General features: G+C 42.9%; 1 non-coding gene across 1 annotated transcript; it reads left to right on the top strand.

Moving 5' to 3' along the window:
* Positions 1-1,553: 1,553 nt before the first annotated feature.
* Positions 1,554-1,627, top strand: TRNAN-AUU (transfer RNA asparagine (anticodon AUU)). Its single transcript has one exon. It is a non-coding gene; the product is annotated as a tRNA-Asn (tRNA).
* Positions 1,628-6,099: the final 4,472 nt, after the last annotated feature.

The following is a 6,099-nucleotide window of genomic DNA, read 5'->3' as shown; positions in this document are numbered from 1 at the left end:
ATCAGGGAGAATATATAGGAGGTAGGGAGGTGGCCATGGTACATGGCTGGCCAAGGGACACTAGCTCATGTACCCCTTTACCACTGAGGCTAGCCACCAAGGATGGACCTGTCACCAGTGCACATGCAATAACCTCTTCTGCTGCCCTCTTTGCAACTCAGATTGCCCAGTGCTCCCCTTCGCTAACAGTCCACAAAGTTTCCCCATCTCACGATCTGCCTCCTCACCCCCACTTTCATCTCTACAGCACACGCGCATATCATACAAGATCCCATCATGCGTACGTAGGTCTGAAATGCAAGAGGGAGGTTGGGGGGAGATTGGCATGCCCCAGCAACACCACACAGCTCACTGTGACCACAGTGGAGAGGCGCTGCAACAGGACAATACACCAACATCGGAGCAAGGAACTGCGTCGGTCAGGAGGAGAACTATTTCAATAGCATAAAAAGGTTAATGCGTCCCACCCTATGGACACCAGACTCATCAAGTCACTGTTGCCAGAGTCTCATACAATGACTCTGAACCTCTAAGCACACTATTTGACTGTCCACACCCTGCTGTGCCTATTACCCATCTCCTCCACCACCCTCAACACTGACCCACACATCATTCACCCACAAAGATACAATAAAGGTAGTTTGGATAAATTAGCTAAATGAAATGGATTTAACCAATTTATCTAAATGACCATTTTTGGATGTTTTCCAGTGTTTGTGAACAAATGGTCAATTGTAATTTGCTGCCACATATTAGCATAATTTTGTTTCAACTAGAAAAAAAAATTGGACAGATAATCTAAGTGTGGATCCAGTTTAAAGGTCCGTATTCACGGCCCGATTTTGGGGAGAGATGTGTGCTGAGCGAACTGCTCAGCACACATCTCTCCCCCCGCTCAGCACAGCGTGATGTGTGCTGAGCGTACGGGGGGTGGGGGGGGGCGCTCATTTCACCCCCTGTGTAGGGCATTCTGTGTGTATCCAGCTTAACAGGTGTGAGCATCATACAACTACTGACTTGCGAGTAACTATACAGCAGCTCCATACCTTGTGACTTGAAGAAACACCAGTTAACCCCAGGAATGCTGCAGTCAAAGCAACAATTCCTCTTCTTCAATTACCATTTTAATAATAGGGTAAAGAAAATGAAGTGGATTTTTGAAAGAAAATAATACTGTCAATATACTATTAAAACAAATTAAAATGGTAAAAGTTATTGTACTTTAAGTAAAAATAAAAGAGACAAAATATCAATCCCAGTTTTGGATTACTTTAATTAACAAAAAAAATGCATATAGCAGAGGATAGTTTCAATCTGCCTACCTCTGGGTTATGGGCCCAGCATGCTTCCATTGCAGTACTCTGCTGCACATGTAAGTGCAAGAGATCCTGAAGCACTCACTCATCATGGGAAAGTACCAATGTGTTTCTTCGTTGGTTGATGGAAGAAACATCTTACAAAAACTCTCCAGATTATTGACTTTTTAAAGTTTTTCTAGGAAACGTTTTAGATGAATGCTTATTAGCCTTTGTCAGTATGGACTTTCGCAAAGTGTCTCTGTGGCGCAATCGGTTAGTGTGTTTGGCTATTAACCAAAAGGTTGGTGGTTCAATCCCACCCAGGGACGTAATTAACCTTGTGATCAGATTTTGGTGATATTTAAGTAGACAAGTAAAAATTTCAAACCTCCTCTTATGGTGTAGGGTACATGGCCTTCTCTGATGTAATCAGAGTTAGATTTGATTCAGTGATTTTATAAAAAACAGCTAGGAAGCACAATTTAGCAGTGGGTTGCAGAGAAAAAAAATATGCTGGCAGAAAAATCCAATCGAGTGATTAAACAGCTCTTCATTTTCTGGCTTTATTTTTATGCTAACAAATTTGTTCTCTGAAAAGTGTCCACAAAGCCAAGTCTCTGATTAACACCTTTGTAAGGATGGTTTTTCACCTATTACTAAATTAAACTTGCTTCATTGGAAAGGCAGCAAGATGCATCCTCATTTCAATGTCTACTGAAATAATACAAGTTGACACCAGGAAACATTAACGCCACTGCATCCTTGCTGCTTTCTCATGTGGAAGTCTGTTTAATGTGAAAACAAATGTGTGTGTTTTTTTCAACCTGGAAGCCCAACATCGATTAAGATCGATCTTAAATAGACCCCTGGGTTTTAAGGATAACCATGGTTGAGTCCAATGGTTAATTCACATTGACCGAAGTTCTAATTAAGTCACCTGTGCTCAAGCATGATATCCTTAAAATCTGGATTGCAATGACAGCATTTTGGAACTATGCCTAAGGGTTTAATTTTTACATTTATCCACTGACAATAAATCTACCTACAATATCCCTGTAACTGTTATGATTACAGTATTTCACTAAATAATTTAATTTGCTGAACCTTCTGTAAAAAGAAATATTAAGCTGCTGTAATTCCCAGATGCAGCAAATTTGTTAGCTAGTGGGCAAAACCATGTGCACTGCAGGGATGGGGGGGGCAGATATAACATTTGCAGAGAGATTTAGGTGGGTTATATTGTTTGTGTGCAGGGTAAATACTGGCTGTTTTGTTTTTACACTGCAATTTAGATTTCAGTTTGAACACACCGCACCAAAATCTAACTCTCTCTGCACATATTATACACCCCCCCCCCCCCCCTGCAGTGTACATGGTTTTAGCTAATAAATTTGCTGCTGTGATCAGATCTGAGTTAAGCCCTATGTATTTGGCACTGGCAAAGGGTTAGAGGCCTTGCTGTAGAGCTCACACCTTTCTTATCATGCATTGTAATATTTCCTACAGTATGTCCTGATGTTGTGCTCTCTGCTCCATCCAAGTAAACAGCAATGTAGCATGGCTATCAAAGAGCGTGAAGATTGCAGATTTCCTGGGATTAATGCTAAGGAATGCTATTCCAGAGGCTGCTGCTTTAATTCAAGTGTCACTGGGGTTAAATGGTGTTTTTACCTTAAAAACACAGGTAGAGTATATAGTACAGTGGTAAAGTGGGAGCATGTAGTGCTATTGATTACAGATTTGATGGAGCTTAAACATGGATAAGGTCCATGGCTCTAAGAGTTTATCTTGTGTATCCTTTATTCTTAGTCATGGTCAGATAAGATTAGAAAATACCATTTAAGTGGAAATTTCCTGTTAGCTGTTTTTCAGTTTGCTCAACTGTCTGATTAACTGGTCCTAAAAAAAGGACCAAAGGAGCTAAATTGCCCTGTGATCTAGCTAAATTGCCCCAGTTAAAAAAAAAAAAACTAAGCTGCTGTAATTCCTGGATGTTTCCTTACTGCATCAACAGGAAGTGACAAGAAACAATGTAATGTGGAACCGTACAGCAGAAGGGATTGCGGCTACCCCACAATAAGTGCAGCGGAATGTAAGAAGAGGCATATACAGTGTGGTGTGGCTGTAGATGAGCTTAGGGGTTTCTGTTAGAGTTCTTCTACTTCTAACTACTCGTACATAAATGAGTAAGCCGCCGATTTATTAAACCTGGTGAAATGATAATTTGCATGGTGATAAAGTACCAGCCAATCAGCTCCTAATTGCCATGTCACAGGCTGGGTTTGAAAAATGACAGTTAGGAGCTGACTGGCTGGTACTTTATCACCTTGCACTTTATCAGTTCACCAGGCTTAATAGATCTGCCCCAATGTTTCAAAATGGAATGCATCAAGAGAACGGTGTTAGTATTGTAAAAATACACACAGCTCCTGGTATTTCCTTGTGGTCTCCCATCCAAGTACTAAAACCAGGACCAACACTGCTCAGCTTCCATGATCAGGAGAGATTGGGCAAATCCAGTGTGCTGTGGCTGTAGATGAGCTGGTGGTTTCTGTTACAGCTCTTCTACTTCTAACTTCTGGTACATAAAAGAATACATGTAAAAATTAAATGTACCAAGAAAATGGTGTTGGTAGTTTAAAAACACCTAAAGAATCTGATACTACCAAGCAGTCTCCCATCCATGTATTAACAAAGTCCAATACTGCTTTGCTTCAAAAATCAAATGAGATTGGGCATATCCAGTGTGGTGTGGCTTTAGATAAGCTTTGTGGTTTCTGTTAGAGCTCTTCTACTTCTAACTACTGGTACATTAATGAATATGTATAAGGTTGTAGTTTATCCAATATGCCTTTACTACCTTACCTTTCAACCCCCCCTCCCTCCCCTCTTCTCCTTATAGCTTCCTTAGTTCTCTCCTCCTCGTGTGTGCGTTATTTGTTTTCTCATACGTCCTAGAGGATGCTGGGGTCACATTAAGAACCATGGGGTATAGACGGGATCCGCAGGAGACATGGGCACTTTAAGACTTTCAAAGGGTGTGAACTGTCTCCTCCCTCTATGCCCCTCCTCCAGACTCCAGTTTTAGTATTGTGCGCAGTGATACTGGATGCACTACAGGGGAGCTCTACTGAGTTTCTCTGAAAAGACTTGTTAGTTTTTTTTATTTTCAGGGAGGCTGCTGGCAACAGTCTCCCTGCTTCGTGGGACTTAGGGGAGAGAAGTATGACCAACTTCTAGTGAGTTCAATGGCTCTGCTTCAGGCTGACAGGACACCATTAGCTCCTGAGGGTGCTGATCGCTGGGTACGCCTAGATGCACACTCCCGCAGCCTGCCGTCACCCCCTTACAGAGCCAGAAGACAGGTGAGTAACAGAAGACTTCTTCTTCAGTGACGGCATTCTGAGGTACCGAGCAGCGAGCGGAACGCTGCGCGCCATGCTCCCACACAAACACAGGCACTGCAGGGTGCAGGGCACGGGGGGGGGGGGGCACCCTGGGCAGCATAAATTCCTCACAAAAGGCTGGAAAAAGTGGACATTAGTGCCTGGGCACTGTCCTTACCCCGCTAGCGTAATTAATTATTTCTGAGCGGGACAGATACGCGCCATTACAGCGGCGGGGCTTCTTCCTCACCTCACCAGAACATCTTTAGAGCATTACAAGTCTATCACTATAGAGTTTATTATTTCCCAGACTGTGTACTTTTGGCGCTGGATTGTGAGCTGAAAAATCCTCTGTGTCCCTCTGACAGATTTACTGACGGTCTGTCCCCCATAAGCCGGTGTGTCTGTGGGTACTTGGTATATGTGTGTCAACATGTCGGTGGCTGAATGTTTTTCCCAAGAGGAAACTATATTAGGAATGCAGACATATGATGGTGGCCCTGTTGGCACCACCAATAACTGACTGGGTAAATGTTTCAGTAATATCAGAGTAAGGTTGGATAAATCTGTGTCCCAGACACAGACGTAGAGAATAGATGTGATATTCATGGCTATGTTTCTTTTCCCTCAGGCCCCGCTGGGTCGCAAAAATGTTATTTTGCCCAGTTACTACACACTGATACTGACACGGATACTGATACTTATGTCGACCATAATGTTTCCTGATTAGATCCAATATTGGCAAGGAGCATTCAGTACATGATTGTGGATATTAAGGACATATTAAAATCACTGAAGACCCTGCTGTTCCTGACAAAGGGGTCTATATGTATGTATATATAGATATATAATGAAAGCTGATGTAACGTTCCTCCATCTCTGTTTGAGAAAGTCTGGGCCAGCTCGACAAGATGGTTTCAAATCCCCAAAAGGATTCTGGTTGTTTATTCATTTCCCGCCGCGGACAGAATAAAGTGGGAGTCACCCCCTGTTCTGCACGGGGCCCTGTCACAAATCCAGCGGATCGTATGCAGGAAGCTACATTATTTCTAGTTATGTAACCACAGGTACATTACTTAGACCTGCCATTACATGTGCATGGGTGAGTAGTAGTATTCAAGAATTGGTCGAATACCTTGTCATCCGATATAGATACCCTGGAGAGATGGGATACTCCTTACGTTGTATCATATCAAGGACACTGCAGCATACTTACGTGAGACTGCAAGGGATATAGGACTCTTGAGTTCACGGGCCAATTTCATGGCAGTGTCGGATAGGAGGGCATTGTGGATTCACCAAGAGAATGCTGATGCTGACTCCAAGAAGAAAGGGAGTCTCTTCCCTATGAAGGTGAAGCCTTGTTTGGTGACTGCCTAGTTAATTTGATCTCGGCAGCTCCCGCAGGTAAGTCA

Source organism: Pseudophryne corroboree, unplaced genomic scaffold (genome assembly GCF_028390025.1).
Source record: "Pseudophryne corroboree isolate aPseCor3 unplaced genomic scaffold, aPseCor3.hap2 scaffold_2006, whole genome shotgun sequence".
Classification (NCBI taxonomy): Eukaryota; Metazoa; Chordata; class Amphibia; order Anura; family Myobatrachidae; genus Pseudophryne; species Pseudophryne corroboree.
Note: the sequence above shows the minus strand (reverse complement) of the source record. Positions and strands in the feature narration are given on the sequence as shown.